The 16,309-nt window shown below is 40.8% G+C and overlaps 1 protein-coding gene and 1 pseudogene across 5 annotated transcripts in view; both read left to right on the top strand.

The window, feature by feature from the left end:
* Positions 1 to 16,309, top strand: part of TXNRD1 (thioredoxin reductase 1) — a 120,715-nt gene that overhangs the window by 37,365 nt on the left and 67,041 nt on the right. The window lies entirely within an intron of this gene.
* LOC129511587 (ATP synthase F(0) complex subunit C2, mitochondrial-like) lies at positions 5,642 to 6,120 on the top strand (annotated as a pseudogene).

The following is a 16,309-nucleotide window of genomic DNA, read 5'->3' as shown; positions in this document are numbered from 1 at the left end:
ATAAAATTTAAGCTTTCAGGTGAAAATAAGAAATTTGGAAGCTGTCCCTGGCATGTGAGCTCAATAGCTTTTCAGTATTTAGTGAATGAATATTTTATGAATGATCAATGTATGATCTTAACAGAGTTGTTCATGGGTAAAAGAGCTATTCAAAGTTTTGGTGCAGTATCAAGGAATATCTGCAATTATCTGAAAAATCTACTGAATATTTCTCTTTTTTCCAACTACTTGTCTTTGTGAGAGTGGGTTTTTTTTCATATATTACAAACATATATTACAATATATTGAATACAGAAGCAGATATGAGAATCTGTCTAGTATTAAACCAAGCAGACAAAAAATTGCAAAAATATCAAATAATGCCAACTTTTCATTATTTTTTTGGAAAAATACAGTCATTTTTAATTAAAGGATGTTATTTACGTTAACATGTAATGGGTTTACCAATTTTAAAAGAATAAATAAATATTTTAAAAATGTCTTGGTTTTAATTTTTAATGTGGTAAGTTTTAATAGCTATAACCCATATAAACAAAAATTCTTTGAAGTCCTCAATAATTATTTAAGAGTATAAAGGGTTACTGACACCAAAAATTTGACATCTTGAGTTCTAAGGCAAGTAGGAAGAGTGTGTATTAATCTAACAACATGGGAGGCATCTGGCTGGCTCAGTTGGAAGAGCATGAGACTATCTGGAGGTTGTGAGTTCAAGCCCAATGTTGGGTGTAGAAATTGCTTAAATTTAAAAAAAATAAACTTTTAAAAAAACAAACAAACAATTAAGAACTTTGGATTCTGCGTGATTTACTTGTCTCCAGCACAGGAGGAACACTGTACAACATGTGCTGAGCCTCAGAACCAGCCACACAGGAGAGATACGTGATCAGGTTTGTGTTGGCAAGCAGCTTGTAATTACAAAGCTGGAATTGCTGCTGTGGTCTCTAAGTGCTGGTTTTGTGAATGAACAGTTTCTTATCTGTTTTAGCTTGGCTCTATGAAGAACACTGCCCAGGCATTATTTTCTCACCAGTCTTGGCTACCTAATCTCCTCAGCTGTTGGATCACAGTAGAGTCTCAAAGAGCCAGAGGGTCATTTGGTAGGCAGGGGTGTTTGCTATAGAATGAAGTGGGTGCATTTTTTCACCCAGCATGTTGAGTATTTGCTGCATGCCAGGCTCTGTACTAAGCACTGGAAATATAGTAGGGAACTGTGCTCTTGTCAAGTTTGACTTGCATTCCCCCGCCCCTCACAAAACCCCCCCTCCTCTTCTTTTAGAGTTGAATGTCTGTGGCAGCCAGTGCAGTGTGCTATTTGATGGGGCTGGTAATGGAGTGCTGCGCACAGAGTTACTGGTGGCAGTAGTATGATCTCTTAAGGAAAATCAAGAAGGGAAGCTCTGTTGCCAGGAACCTCCCCTCCCACCCTGACAGTTTCTTCTTCCTTATTTTGGGCTATATTTTGGACAAGTCTATATAAATTAAGATTAGTATTTGAGAACCATCAAGATCAACTCAGATCTACCAAGATTGGTACTGGAGAGAACTCAGCACCTGGAAGGCATGGCATTAGCATCTGTGTATGGGCAGCGGTAATGGGCATAAATGTTTTTCCTCCCTGTGCCAGGGGCTTATGCATATCTTCCTACTTAATCTTCAAAATACTATCAGTGAGGTAGGTGTGATAGCACCTTCTTATGATGAAGAAACAAAATGTAGAAAAGTATTAATATAGAGGATGTATGGCTTGCTAGTGAACCCATGGGTAATTCCTGGTCCCTCCCCTCAGTTTCCTCTGATTACATCCTCAGAGGCTGTCATGACTCACCCTATCTGCCTTATATATGATGTATGATGTTCATGGCATTGATACTATGATGGGTGTTCCTGGATGGGACAGTGACTTATTGTGACCGGAGGTTATGCAACCTACCACTGTGATAGCTGCACCTTAGCTATCCCTGTGGATGAGCTGTCATTCACAGGGCTTGTTGGTCTGTGAAACCTCTCTCTTGGACTTGGGTATCTGCCCAGTGGCTTCGATCCGAGGAACAGACAACATCAGTGTAGTCATTTTAATCTGGTCTGGAAGCTGCTGCGGCTCTTCAGCTGTTGATATGGGAAACAGATGTAAGGTTTGAGAGGACTCATGTGATAGTTTGCCAGGATGTATGTCTGGATGCCATAGGTCACTCACTGGCTTGGGGGTTCTGATGGGTATCATCCTTACCCCGGCTGCTTATGGAGGGCATAGCTTTAATGCCCTTACCCAGAGGGAAAGGAACCAACCTTGACTTAACACATATTTGAGTTATATTGATGAGCTTTTTTTTCCCTCATGTCTGTGTTTCACATCTCTCTTGCTTAATCCTCACACTGACCTTGTGTGGCTGCTGGATTTAATTCTGCTTTACAAGCAAGGAAGCAGATACTCAGCATTTTAGTAACGCTCAGTGTTGCTATGTCAAGCCCAGGCTTGTCTGGTTCCCCAGCTGCCTCTTCAGGGATTGCTTGCTTGCTTTCTTTCTTTCTTTCTTTCTTTCTTTCTTTCTTTCTTTCTTCTTTCTTTCTTTCTTTCTCTTTCTTTCTTTCTTTCTTTCTTTTTTCTTTTTTTTTAAGATTTTATTTATTTATGGATGAGAGACAGAGAGAGAGAGGCAGAGGGAGAAGCAGGCTCCATGTAGGGAGCCCAATGTGGGACTCAGTCTCGGGACTCCAGGATCATACCCTGGGCGGAAGGCAGGCGCTAAACCACTGAGCCACCCACGGATCCCCAGGAATTGCTTTCTTTAAACAAATAAAAACCCCTTACATGCAGAGGTACCCTAGCCCAGCTCAGACCTTACCACTTAGGTACCAATGCTTATTCATTCAACAGATGTGCTTGGGTACTGATTTCTGTGCCAGCCACTGCAGGAGAAAAAAGATGAATAAGGCACAGTCTCATTCTTTAAGATTATCCTATTGGCTTGCATCTGCCTCCCTTCTAATTTCAGTGTGATCTGGTACCTGGAGAGGCTGCAGGATCACAGAGTACTTGTAAGAGCATGTTGCACAAGTGTTTTCCTGATAGAAAAAATGTGGCAAGTAAGGAATTTGTAGTTGTAAACAAAACAAATTAGAAAGCATCCTGCTTTATTCATTTAGAGTGAATCTAGTGAGGAGTACCTGGCAGAGAGAATAATAAGAGATGAAAGTGGAGAAATCAAGAGGCTTGACGGTAGAGGAAGTGGGGGTCCGTAGGAGATTGTTCTGCTTATTTCAACGAATGAAACTCAAAATGTTCTTTCTTTTTTTAAAGATTTTATTTATTCATGAGACACACACACACACACACACACACACACACACACACACAGAGGCAGAAACACAGGCAGAGGGAGAAGCAGGCTCCATGCAGTGAGCCCGATGTGGGACTTGATCCCAGGACCCTGAGATCATGCCCTGAGCCAAAGGCAGATGCTCAACCGCTGAGTCACCCAGGCGTCCCTCAAAATGTTCTTTAGACATTTTGATTTTGCCCATAAAAAGGTTCATTTTAGAAATTTTGTAGAATGCAGTATAATAAAACACAAAAACCACATATAATTGCATCCAGGAGAACCACTATAAATATTTTTGTATGCCTTTTATGTATTCTGCGTTCTGTTCTGTTATGTTAAGATGTTTTTGCATGTTATTAAAAGTTTTTAGTGGGCAGCCCCGGTGGCGCAGGGGTTTAGCACCGCCTGTAGCCCAGGGCATGATCCTGGAGACCCTAGATCGAGTCCCGCATTGGGCTTCCTACATGGAGCCCGCTTCTCCCTCTGCCTGTGTCTCTTCCTCTCTCTCTGAATGAATAAATAAATAAATCTTAAAAAAAAAAGTTTTTAGTAATCTTCCCAGTTGCTATAAAATAATAGTCCATATAATATTTTTATTTAGCTATTCCACTTTGGTTGGACAAATAGTCTATTGCTGGTGTTTTTGCTATTATGGGATAATAGGTTAGAAATATTTTTCTTTGTACTAAATTTTTTGTTGTATTTAGAATTCTTTTCATAGGATAGATTACTAGAATCAATACCTGGATCAGAGTATTAACATTTCTAAATTTCTAGAGCCTTTTAAATGATGTGGATTAATTGTTAAACTCCACAGATTCAATGAGTTTTCCCTGTATTTAGTGAGTATTAGAAATGATAAGAGGTTTTTAAAAAAATGATTGTTTGCCAATTTGAGAGATAAAAAATGTGTCATTTTTTATTTGTATTTCTTTGACTATTAATGAGGCAGTTTTTTCTATATGTTGTAGCACTTTATCTGCATTGTATTTCATTTATTGTCCTTTATTATGTGAATTATGTGTTCATGCTCCTCATGTAACAGAAATGATACCAGGAAACCCTTTTATAGCAATATCTAGGAGCTACTGCCATGGCCAATGTTAACTAGTTTAACTACACAGTTCTGTGAAGCCGATATTTCTATTATCTCCATTTCACAGATGAGGAAATGAAGGTACAAAGAGGTCAGACAACTTGCTCAAGGTCATAAAACCAGACTTACTGCTGAACTCTGTTCTAACCTCTGCTGATGATTGTGCAGGTCCTGGTGCTCCTCACTAACTTCCACACACACCCCTCCACCCCCCCGATTGCTTTTTATACCTGTTTCCATGCAGTTTGTGGAAGTAACCACTGCACTGATTGCACCGCTTGTGTATGCTTTGCTCTTAGATAAAGAGCACAGAGAGGACAGAGACCAGTGGTCATGTAGCCTTCACATAGGAATCCATATACATACACCTCTATTCAAGTCCATTTCTGTTTTAGAATGAATATGAGGTGGGTGGGAGAGCTGATTATATATTTAAGAAAACAACTCACACATCTTATGAAAGGATTTCTTTTAAGTAAGAAGTAAAAAATACATTTTCCTATCACACAGACCTAGGTTCAAATCCATGCCAGATGGAATAATGTTGTTCCTCTGTTTGAGTTGTAAGGATTAATAGGAGATAATGTTTGTCCCTTAAGTACAGAGAACAAACTAGTAGTTGCCAGAAAAGGGGGAAGCGCGTGGGGGAGATGGGTGAAATAGATAAAGGGGATTAAAACTATACTGAGTAATGTATAAAATTGTTGAAAAAATTATATTGTACACTTGAAGCTAACATAAGTGTATGCTAATTATACTTAAATAAAAATAAATTTAGAAAAATAAAAAATAAACAGAATAATGTATATAACACATCTAACATAGTGTTCAATTACTGTCCTCTTCCCAATGTACTTAGGTAAGAAAAAGTTAGATTAAGCTTTTTATGAAGCACGATAAAGCCAGACATACATTCTAGTAAATTGTTGATTCTTTTCATTCTTTGAACAAATGTTGGAGGGCCTGCTCTTACACATAAATGATAAGAGTTCTGCCCTTTGTGGGCTCTATATGTTGTGGGTTATTAGTAACAGGCCACAGGCACCACAGGTGCAAAGAGGGCTCTTTGCTTCTCTGAGCCCTTGTTTCCTCATCTGTCAAGTAGGGGATCTAATGAAGATGTATATAAGAACACCTAGCACTGACACACACTCAGTCCTTAGTAGTAGATGCTAACTCATGTAATATTATGCAGCCATTAAAAAAGATTCACAAAGCTCCCTGTCATCTCTGCCCTGGGAGCAGCTCTCCTTCTACATCCCCTCATCCCCTGAAAATGTACGCCTGTGCAAAGTTTGTCTCCACTGCCTTCTTGGTCCGGAGCACCTCTCAGCTGTTGAGCTGATGACTGTCTGCAGTGGTGCTAAAACCACCGGAGACACTGACAGATAAGAGCCTCAGCAGCTGGGCCGCCCCACATCCCCTGACCTCACATATTTCTAGTTGCAGCTTCCGAACCAGCGCCATTTCAAGGGACATTGACATAGCAGCCCCAAGTTCACTGGGGCTGGGGCTGCCACTGTAGGGGTGGCAGGCTCTGGGGCTGGAATTGGGACTGTGTTTGGGAGCCTTATCATTGGTTATGTCAGGAATCCCTCTCTGAAGCAACAGCTCTTCTTCTACGCCATTCTGGGCTTTGCCCTCTTGGATGCCATGGGCCTCTTTGGCCTGATGGTGGCCTTTTTCATCCTTTGCACCATGTGAAGGTGTCCTCTCCACCTTTCATAGGTCTTTCTCCCCTGTCTTGTCTGCTCTGTATGTTCCTTTTCCTATGCCTCCCCAGGCAGCCTGGGGAGAGTGGTTGGCTCAGGGTTTGACAGAGGGAAGACAAATACTATATTCATAAGAAAAAAAAAGTTTTTAATAGCATGGGGAAATTTTCTATACTATAATACTTAGTGGAAGAAAAGCAGAGTTTAAAATAGCTTTTATAAAATAGTCCCATCTTGTTTTTAAAAGTATAGGAAAAGGACTAGAAAGATACACTAAATATGAATAATCACTCAGCTATTTGTGCATCTGTTTTGCTAGTGCAATAGAAACTGAGGAAATACAGGTGAAATGATGTGTTTCTTTGTCAGGGAAAAGTTTGTTTTTTAAGATCTTATTTATTTATTCATTAGAGGGGGGGCAAAGGGGCAGAGGGAGAGGGAGGAAGAGAGAATCTCAAGCAGACTGGACCAAGTCTCTGCCATTATGACCTGAGCCAAAATCAAGGGTTGGATGCTTAACCCACTGAGCTACCCAGGCACCCCAGGGAAAAGGTTTTTTTTTGTTTTTTTTTTTTTTTGTTTTGAGGAAAAAGTTTTAATAAGGGAGACAGACAGTCACAAAGTAGTGTAGGATGAAGTACAGAAAGAAGCCAAACATGCTGCTTTGATTTCTGCTACAAAGAATGGAGGATTGTGGTGGTATTCATTGAGAGAGGAGATGGGATTTAGACTAAGGAAGATGATGAATTTGGTTTTGGACATATAATGATTATCCAATGTGGATATATAGGCTGGTTGGTTTATAGGTCTACATGAGCGGGAGATACAGATTTGAGAGGGTTTAATTTGTAGGTGAAGTGAATGAAGAAGAGCACTCAGGGAAAGTCTGTGAGTGAAGCAGGAGACTTAGATCTTTTTTTTTAATATTTTATTTATTTATTCATGAGAGACACACACAGAGAGAGGCAGAGACACAGGCAGAGGGAGAAGCAGGCCCCACACAGGGAGCCCAATGTGGGACTCGATCCCAGGACTCCAGGATCACACCCTGGGCCAAAGGCAGACGCCAAACCGCTGAGCCACCCAGGGGTCCCCCAGGAGACTTAGATCTTGATTGCATCCAGAGGGTAAAATTCTGAATGATGTCTCTTTTCTTCCTTTGCTTTATTTATATATATTTTTAAACATCCTATAATGCAAATGTGTTTCCTATAGTGTAATATAAGTGTTTTAGTTAGTTTTTAGTTTGGTCTCATGTGACAACAAACCCAAAATAACAATGGCTTATACTAGATATAAGCTTAGTTTTCTCTCACCTAAAAGAAGTCTAAATAGAGTAGTCTGTCCAGGACTGGTGTGATACTCCACAGCACTGGATCCAATATTGAGTCCTCCTGTATTCATGGCCCATACTCCTCAGCATTTGTCTTCCATCTAATGTCCCAAAATGGGGATTCAAACTACAGCCATCAGTTGAAAGAAGAGCTGAAGGAGGACTTGCCTTTACTATTTAAGAACATTTCCTGAAAGTTGCACTTGATAGAGTGCTTATGTCTTACTGACCAGAATTTAGTCACTTAGCCATATATATGGTGAAAGGAGACGGGGAAATGAAACCTTTATTTGGGGAGTCAAGTACACAGTTAAAAATCAAGAGTCCAGTTAGTGATGCTAGTTCATCTTGGTTTTGCCTGCAGAATAGCTGAGGTCGGTTCACCTGAAGATTAGTATAATAATTTCCATATAAACCATACATTTATCTCCTATTTAAATCACAAGTATAGAGGCACCCTGCTATGGTCATTATATGATGGTAGTGAGGTGGGAAATATTTTGCGGTCTTAGAAAGGCCAGTGACTGAAAAAGGACTGAACTAGAGGCCTGGTAATCTCACTTAATGTTGAACATTGACCAGGACTTATCAAGAGGAGTAGGAGGTAGTCCAGCTTTGTCCATTACAACATGGCCTCAAAAAAGTTTCTGAGAATATTGAAGATTATTATAGATACTGTAAATCTGTAGATAAAGAAGTTCAGAAATATTTTAGTAGAGAACTATATAATGTTCTCATTTGTCTTTACAGTGGAAAAGTTAGTCTTACTACATCTATGGTTATAAATGAGACATAGATCACTCTGTTCAAATCAGTGTCTGGATGATAGTTACCATCCAGGGAGATCCAAGGCCACTTCATGAGGTGACACTAACCCTCCACCAATGACTTGTGGTCATCAACTGTCTGGAGATTCTGGAATTTGGGCTCTGGGAAAAATTAGAGGCAAATGTTCTTCTCAATATCAACTACCTAATAGGGCTTAAGAATTTAGAGGTTAACAATGGTAATAAACTGTATGGCTCTTCTTTCATCTGTAGGATCTAAAAGCTGTTTACCACTGTTAATTAATACTTATACAACCCCTAGTGATAAAGGTGGCTGATCTCCAGTTTTTTCAGACAAGACATCTGAGAGTTGACTTCAAGAGAGCCTGTGTCTCCTTAGGTTCTGCTGGCTGGTAGTTTTCTGCATTAAAAACATTTTCTTTCTTCTAGAATTGAGATGAGACACCAAGAGACCTAAAACAAATGGAGTGCAGAAGGGGACTATTTCTGCATGCTCTAATGTGTGTACATTTTGTGTGTATGAACACTCAATATGAGATGCATATACTGATTCTTTTAGTTTTTTTTTTAATTTTTATTTATTTACGAGAGTCAGAGAGAGAGAGAGAGAGAGAGAGAGAGAGGCAGAAACACAGGCTCCATGCACCGGGAGCCCGACTTGGGACTCGATCCCGGGTGTCCAGGATCGCGCCCTGAGCCAAAGGCAGGCGCCAAACCGCTGCGCCACCCAGGGATCCCTATACTGTTTCTTTTAGAAGTTCCTCATGTCCTTTGCATTTCTTTTAGCAAGTTGTTTAAGGAAATTACATTTTTCTTCTGGCAGGTAAAGAACAAGTTCTGAGTAATACGGATAGATAGCCGTGGAAAATGGTGTGCTTAGTCATAGACTGCTAATTAAAAGAAAGATGAATAGGTTGCCCCCTTGAATTAAGTTTTGAATATCGTCTAGTGCAACACATTGTTGATGGTTACTATGAATAATTTGTTAAAGGAGGAAATCCAAACTCTTAACCACTCTGTGTTCTTCCTAGATTTACACCATGCATAAAGACATAATGATGATAATAACACAGATATTGAATACCTACCACATTCTGAGCCCTTTACATCTGATTCCCACTGCCACACCATGAAGTGTAGGTGCTGTATTTATCACCATCTTACAGATGAGTAAACAGAGAGGGAACAGAACTTGCCTAAGGGCATGCATCTTGTGGGCAGAAAAGCCAGGTTTACGTGACTTCAGAAGAAGTGTGCTGACTATTGGGCCATACTGCCTGTAGAAAGCTGAATAAGGCTGTGGGGTCAGTGAGATATTTACAAAAGAGGAGACATGGATGTGTTTGAAGGCAGGAGGGCTTGAATGGTCCTGGATAGAAGAGAGGGAGAGGATGTTTAAGGGATGTGGGGTTCCCTAACACCGCCTGGAATTGGGATAGGTTGTGGGGTTCTGGTAAAGGTAGAAGTAGAACAATCCTTAGCCTTCTGAGATTGCAGTCACGTCTAAGAATAGAGAACTGCAGTGAAGAGGAGATGTAGGAAGGGAAGAAGCTTGTACCTGATAACCTTGAGGCCTTAGAGGTTGTGCTGGAACTGCTCCTATCAGTTTGAGACAGCCATTGTTAAACGTGGAGGAATTCTGTAAGCAGGTTGATAGCTAGAAATCAGCCAAAGTGGGAGTATTTATACCACAAAAATTGGCAAATGCTACAAATTCAGCCCCCACCCCCAAGCTGGTTTACCAGAACTCTTTGAACTCTCTTCTCTACTTCATTAACATTTGAAAGCCTGCTGTACTGACAGTTGAATTCAAATCTCAAGTGCAAGCTACTATGGGAAAGGCACTGTGCCAGGTACTGGGGCTACAAAGACCAACCCCTCAGGTAAAAAATACCTTAGCAGAGAGAATAGAGTAGGAGACATAAATTCTGCACTAGGTGCCAGAACTTGCTTGGGCCAGTCACTTAAACTTGCTTTTCCCATCTGCAAATAGAAATGGTAATACACATCCCAAAGGGTTATTGCAATGATTAATGAGAACATGCAAAGCTCCTGGCACAGAAGTACTCACTAAGTGACCATTCTGAGCATGGCAGACATGTAAACAGTTTTAATGTAGATCGATATAAGAAATAAAAGGACTACTTCTGTGTTTGATCAGAGAAGGCATCACAGAGATCATGGTTCCCCCCCCCCCCCAAGCAGGATTTTGAACTTTTTTTGAAGTTTTGAAGTTTTCAGGATTTTGAAGTTTTCATCATGCTTCATGGATGAAGTCTGCCCTGATTTTTGTCAGGAAGTTAATTCTTTTTTTTTTTTTTTTTTTTTGGATTTATTTACTTGAGAGAGAGAGAGATAGTGAGAGAGCTTGAGCAGGGAGGAGAGTGAGAAGCAGACTCCCCTTTGAGCAGGGAGCCTGACATGGGACTGGATCCCAGGACTCTGGGATCATGACCTGAGCTGAAGGCAGACATTTAACTGACTGAGCCACCCAGGTACCCCAGAAAGTTAATGGTTTGTTTCTTTGTTTTGTTTTTGTCCCTACAGCATGTTGCTTTTGCCTGTTTTGGGCTCCTACCTCACTATATATTGTTGAATTGTAATACAAACAATGAATTTGGAGATTAGGCACACCTGGATTTATATCCTAACTCCAACATACCTGTTTTGTGATCTTTGGCAAGATTCTTAAACTTCCTGAAATCTCAGTTTCTAGTTTTTAATATGGTGTAACAGTTAGATGATTTTTGAGGGTTAACTGAGAATGTAGAGAAAAGATCCAGATACTTAGCTGTCTTGTGAACCCCAAAGTGAACCCAACATGTAGTTTCATCTCCTCTTATGCTTCTGCGTCTCCTATAGGATACACCATTTCTTTCCTATGGCTGTGTCTTTGTATGCATTGCTCTCTCTACCTAGAAAACATTCTGTTCAAGAGATAGAACAGCATCGTGGTGATTCCCAAGGATTGAAGATCAGTCTCAGCTCTGCTGATTGTTATTTAGGTGGCTGTGGGCAAAACAATTACCCCTTCTATACCTCAGGTTTAATTTGCTTAAATGTAGTTTGCCCCATGTAGGCAGGATCCAGGGTTATTTATGCTCATTACAGTGTTCTCAGTACTTAAAACAGTGCCCACACAGCACACATTGCAATTGCTCAATAAATATTTCTTGAAACATTCAAGCACTAAAATATTCTCAGGCATTTCTCCCACTCCTATTACTTCTACCTTTATTATTCCTCAAGATATGGTTCGGTATCATCTGCTTTTTGAGGCCTTTCCCAATCTTCCCATACCATTATTTGCTTTCTCTATTTGAAGTTGATGGATGACCTCCACATTTTAAGCACCTACTATGTTCCAGGCACACTCTTAGGCATATTACAGATGCTATTTCATTCAGACCACTCAGTAAGTTCTCCTTTATTATCCCTGCTACCCTCTGGGATAGATCAAGTTCTAACTTAAAGGGCAAATTCATCTTTGTAGGAGGACTGAGAACCTACAGGAGTTGCCATATAAAAGTCTTTTATCCTCTCCTCTATGGAAAAGATGGAATCCACAAATTAACTAGTATTCTCCCCATTTTACAGATTGAGTTTTTCAAGAAATATTTATTGAGCAATTGCTATGTGTGCTGTTTTAAGTACTGAGAACACTGTGGTGAGCATAAATAACCCTGGATCCTGCCTACATGGGACAACCTACATTTAAGCAAATTATGCTTAAATAAAATAAAAGCTTCAGATGTGCAATTGCACTAGTCATATTTTAAGTGCTCAACAGCCACATGTGGTTAGTGGGACAGTGACAGTGCTGGTTGGACAGTGCTGATACAGAACATTTCCATCATAGAAAATTCTGTTAACTGTGCTGTCCTAGAGGGAGGCTGACATTGATCAAATAATCATCATCAGTAAAAATATAGCTGCAATTGTGATAAGCAGCAAAAAGAAAGAATACATGATAACACAGGAGCATTTCATCGGGGGAGGTGACCCATGTTGATGGCTTCCTCAAGGAAGACTTGCTTGAACTCAGATTTGCTGAACCACTGGCAGTTAGCAAAGCCCCAGGGTTAGGTAATTAAAGGCTAAAGGCTGGGGTATAGAGATAGAGGGCAGGTTTGGGTGAGATAGAGAGGTAGAAAGACCACAGAAGGTCTTGGAGAAAGGTGATGAGGGAGCTAGAGGCTGAGTATCTGGACAGTCTAATCACAGATAGAGCCTGGGTTTGACTAAGTCTATGCTGCATCGTAGATGCCTGTTCAGAGGACTTTGTAACGACCTCCTCTCATTGCTTTCCTCTTTGAAAATTGCCAACTCTCCCTCAGCTAGATTGCTTTTTTTTTTTCCAACATAAATACATGTTCTAATAATTTCCTTCTTAGACAAAACTAAACAAAACACCTTCCTTGGTCCTTTATCCCTCTTCATCTACTTTCCCACGTTTCTGTTTTTATAGCTATACTCACTACCTCCATGTCCTTTTTTCTGTTTCTTGTTGAACCTCCTCAATCAGGCTTTCTTTCCTCCCTCGTTTTCATAAAAATCAGCAATGATGCCCAAGACTCAGTTTTTATCTTGGTGTATTTCTCAGCAGTACGTGGCATAGTTGGTCTTCCTCCCTGGAGAGCACTTCTTCCCTAGCTTCTGAGATACTACATTCTCTTGGTTTTCCTCCCACCTCCCTCCAGTTTCTTTTCAGGCTCCTTTGCTGGACCCTCATCCTCCTTTGCACTGTGCTAGGGCTCAGTCCTGTACCATCTTCATTTCTTTAGCTATATTAATTAATTCCCTGGGTCATTTCATCTAGTCCCATGTGTGATGGTTACTTTATGTGGCATGTTGTTTGGCCAAACACCAGGGTAAATGTTGCTGTGTGAAGGTATTCTTTGATGTGATTAATACTGAAGACAGTAGACTTTGAATGAAGCAGGTTACTTTCTGTAAGGCCAGTGGGCTTCATTCAATCAGTTGAAGGCCTTAAGAGAAAAGATTGAGGTCTTCTGAAGAGGAAGGAATTGAGATTGCCTTGAGACTCAAGACTGCAACATGAAGAATGGTGCATTTCCAGCCTGCTGGCCTGTCCTATAGGTTTTGGACTTGCCAACCCTCACAATCCTGAAAGCCAATTTTTTTAAAGATTTTATTTATTCATGAGAGACAGAGACACAGGCAGAGAGAGAAGCAAGCTCCATGCAGGGAGCCCGATGTGGGGCTTGATCCCCGGTCTCTAGGATCACACCCTGGGCTGAAGGCGGCACTAAACTGCTGAGCCACCTGCACTGCCCTCCTGAGAGCTGATTTGTTTCTCTCTCTATTTCTGCACCCTATCAGGTCTGTTTCTCTGGAGAACCCTGACTAATATACATGGCATTAAACATCTTTTATATTTGACTCCCAGATTCTTATTTCTAGCTCTAACTTCCTCCCTGAACTCCAGATTTGCATACCAGCTGCCTACTCAGCATCTCTATTTGGATAACAACAGGCCTCTCAAACCACACTGTGGATTTGTCCCAAACTATTGCATTCCATCTGTCCCACTCCATCTTTCCTCTCTTCCTGGAGTATTTCCACTTGTCTTTAAAGAGTGCCCCCATTTACTCAGTTGCCAAGTCTAAAACTGCAGTCTTCTCCTTCATTTATGTCCTTCATTTCACCCATCTGCAAAATGTATGAGCTTTACCTTCAAATATCTCTTCCCACCCCCTAATCCAAGCCTTCATCATCTTTAGCTTGGACTACCACAGCAACTTCCTAGCTAGTCTGTGCTCCATCATTCCACCTTAGTCTATTCTCCACACAGCAGAGCAATCCTTTTAAGACACAAACTAGGTGATTTCCTTGTCCTCTCTTGTGATGCTTTGGTTTATCACACTAGAATGAAATCCAAAGTCCTACGGCCTTTGGGTTCTGACCCCTGGTTACTCCTCTGGCTTCATTATCTACCACTTTTTTCCTTGTTCACACTGCTTCCCTTGCAGATCTTTGGACAAGTCAAGCAGGCTCCCAGCTTAGGACTTTAGTTCTTCGTATTTCCTCTGCTTAGAAAGATTTCTCCCCTCTTAAAAAGTCTTGTTCCCTCTTTTCATTAGGTCTCTACTCAAGTGCCATATTCTTCAATCTTTCCTGACTTCCATATTCTACTTTCTTCTTCTTCAGGGTAGAAAGGATTCTTTCAAGACAGTATTCCCCCTCTCCCCCACCCAGGGAAGGGGAACAATGAAATGGGATAGTAACTATGGGATAGTAAACATGGGATCACAGGAGGCTTTTTTTTTTTTAATGGAAAAACTACAGTATATTTGATGATAGAATGATCAGGCAGAGAACAAGAATCTGATGATGCCAGAGAGAGGCTAATTTCAGTAGTGAAATTATTAAAGATCGAGAAGGCAAGACAAGATGAGAATCTGTACACAAGTGGAGAAGTTGGCCTTCATTAAAACAGGGGCAAAGGGATCCCTGGGTGGCGCAGCGGTTTGGTGCCTGCCTTTGGCCCAGGGCGCGATCCTGGAGGCCCGGGATCGAATCCCACATCGGGCTCCCGGTGCATGGAGCCTGCTTCTCCCTCTGCCTGTGTCTCTGCCTCTCTCTCTCTCTCTGTGACTATCGTAAATAAATAAATAAAAAACCTTTTAAAAAAAAATAAAATAAAAATAAAACAGGGGCAAAGGTAGAGAATATGGCAGCGTGGTGATTCAGAGGAAAATGGGAGGGAGTTCTGTCTGATTGATTCTATTTTCTTAAATTAGCAGATTATGAGTTAATGGCAAAGAGTAGGTGTATTAGAGGTTTGAGAAAAAAAAGGAGTAAGTATGAAATATTTACTTTGGAAACTAGGAAAACATATCACAGATGCAAAGCACTGCTGGGCAGCTTTGGAGACTTGCTGACATTTGCACTCTTGACTCTGAAGTGAAATCACTTTTAATTTCTGTGTTTTCTCCAGCAATCTTTTGCTGTATAAGTAGGGTACAGAATATATGGACAGCAAGGTTTAACAAGGGTGGGCCTTGCCAAGTCAGTACAATTGAGGAGCTTGGAATTTGTTTTGAGGGTTCTAGAGAGTGACAAGTTTTTTTTTTTGTTTGTTTTTGTTTGTTTTTAAGATTTTATTTATTCATGAGAGAGAGAGAGAGAGAGAGAGAGCAGAGACATAGGCAGAGGGAGAAGCAGGCTCCCTACCAGGAGCCTGATGCAGGACTTAATCCCTGGGGTCCTGGACCCTGGGATCACAACCTAAGGCAAAGGCAGACTCTCAACCACTGAGCCACCCAGGTGCCCCAGAGAGTGACAAGTTTTGAACAGAGAAGATTTGAGTGTCAGAAACATTGTTTTAGCTCAGGGTGGTATATGTGTGTGAGAGGGAAACTTATTATAGGAAGAACAGCAGTTTAATGCAATAAGGACCCTGCATAGATCTGTTTATACTGTGTTTATGGGACAGCTCAGCAACATAGAGGGTCTTTTCCAGCCTTTCCTGAGTAAGTTACTATGTATAGCAGGTTCTGGGAAGACAGGGTAAATTAAACAAGGGTTTGCCTTCCCAAAGCCCTCTTGGATTTACATGATTTACAATTACTTTTGGGTATTTGGGATCCCAGGATAGGGAAGGAGCTATCAACACTGAGTGGGAATCTGGGAAGCCCTCCCAGAAGAGGTCACATTTCAGATGAGCTTTGAAGGAGTAGGCCTTAGTGAGGGAGATTATTTTAGGCCGTGGGAATAACAAGAGCTCAGTCAAGAGATGAAAGAGTTATGTCTAGAACAAAGTGCTGCATGATGAGAAATGGTGGGAGATGATGAAGCACTTCTTCCACTACCCAGAAACTAAGTATAACTAAGGAGTTCTCCGTGTTTTGTGACAAGGGTGAGGCATCGGGGCCCTTCACTGCACAAAAAAAGGTTTGAAAGTGAAGGTTTTAAAAAATGGTGATTTTTTTTCTAACTTAAAAAAAGCTACATGGAGCTATTGTAGGTATTTGTGCTATAATTTTCTCACTTAATAACAGTGTGAAGTTAAAATGCTTTTTTGATATGCTGTTAGG

The sequence above is a fragment of the Nyctereutes procyonoides genome, unplaced genomic scaffold (genome assembly GCF_905146905.1).
Source record: "Nyctereutes procyonoides isolate TBG_1078 unplaced genomic scaffold, NYPRO_anot_genome, whole genome shotgun sequence".
NCBI classification, from domain to species: domain Eukaryota; kingdom Metazoa; phylum Chordata; class Mammalia; order Carnivora; family Canidae; genus Nyctereutes; species Nyctereutes procyonoides.
This window is presented reverse-complemented; position numbering and strand designations above follow the sequence as displayed.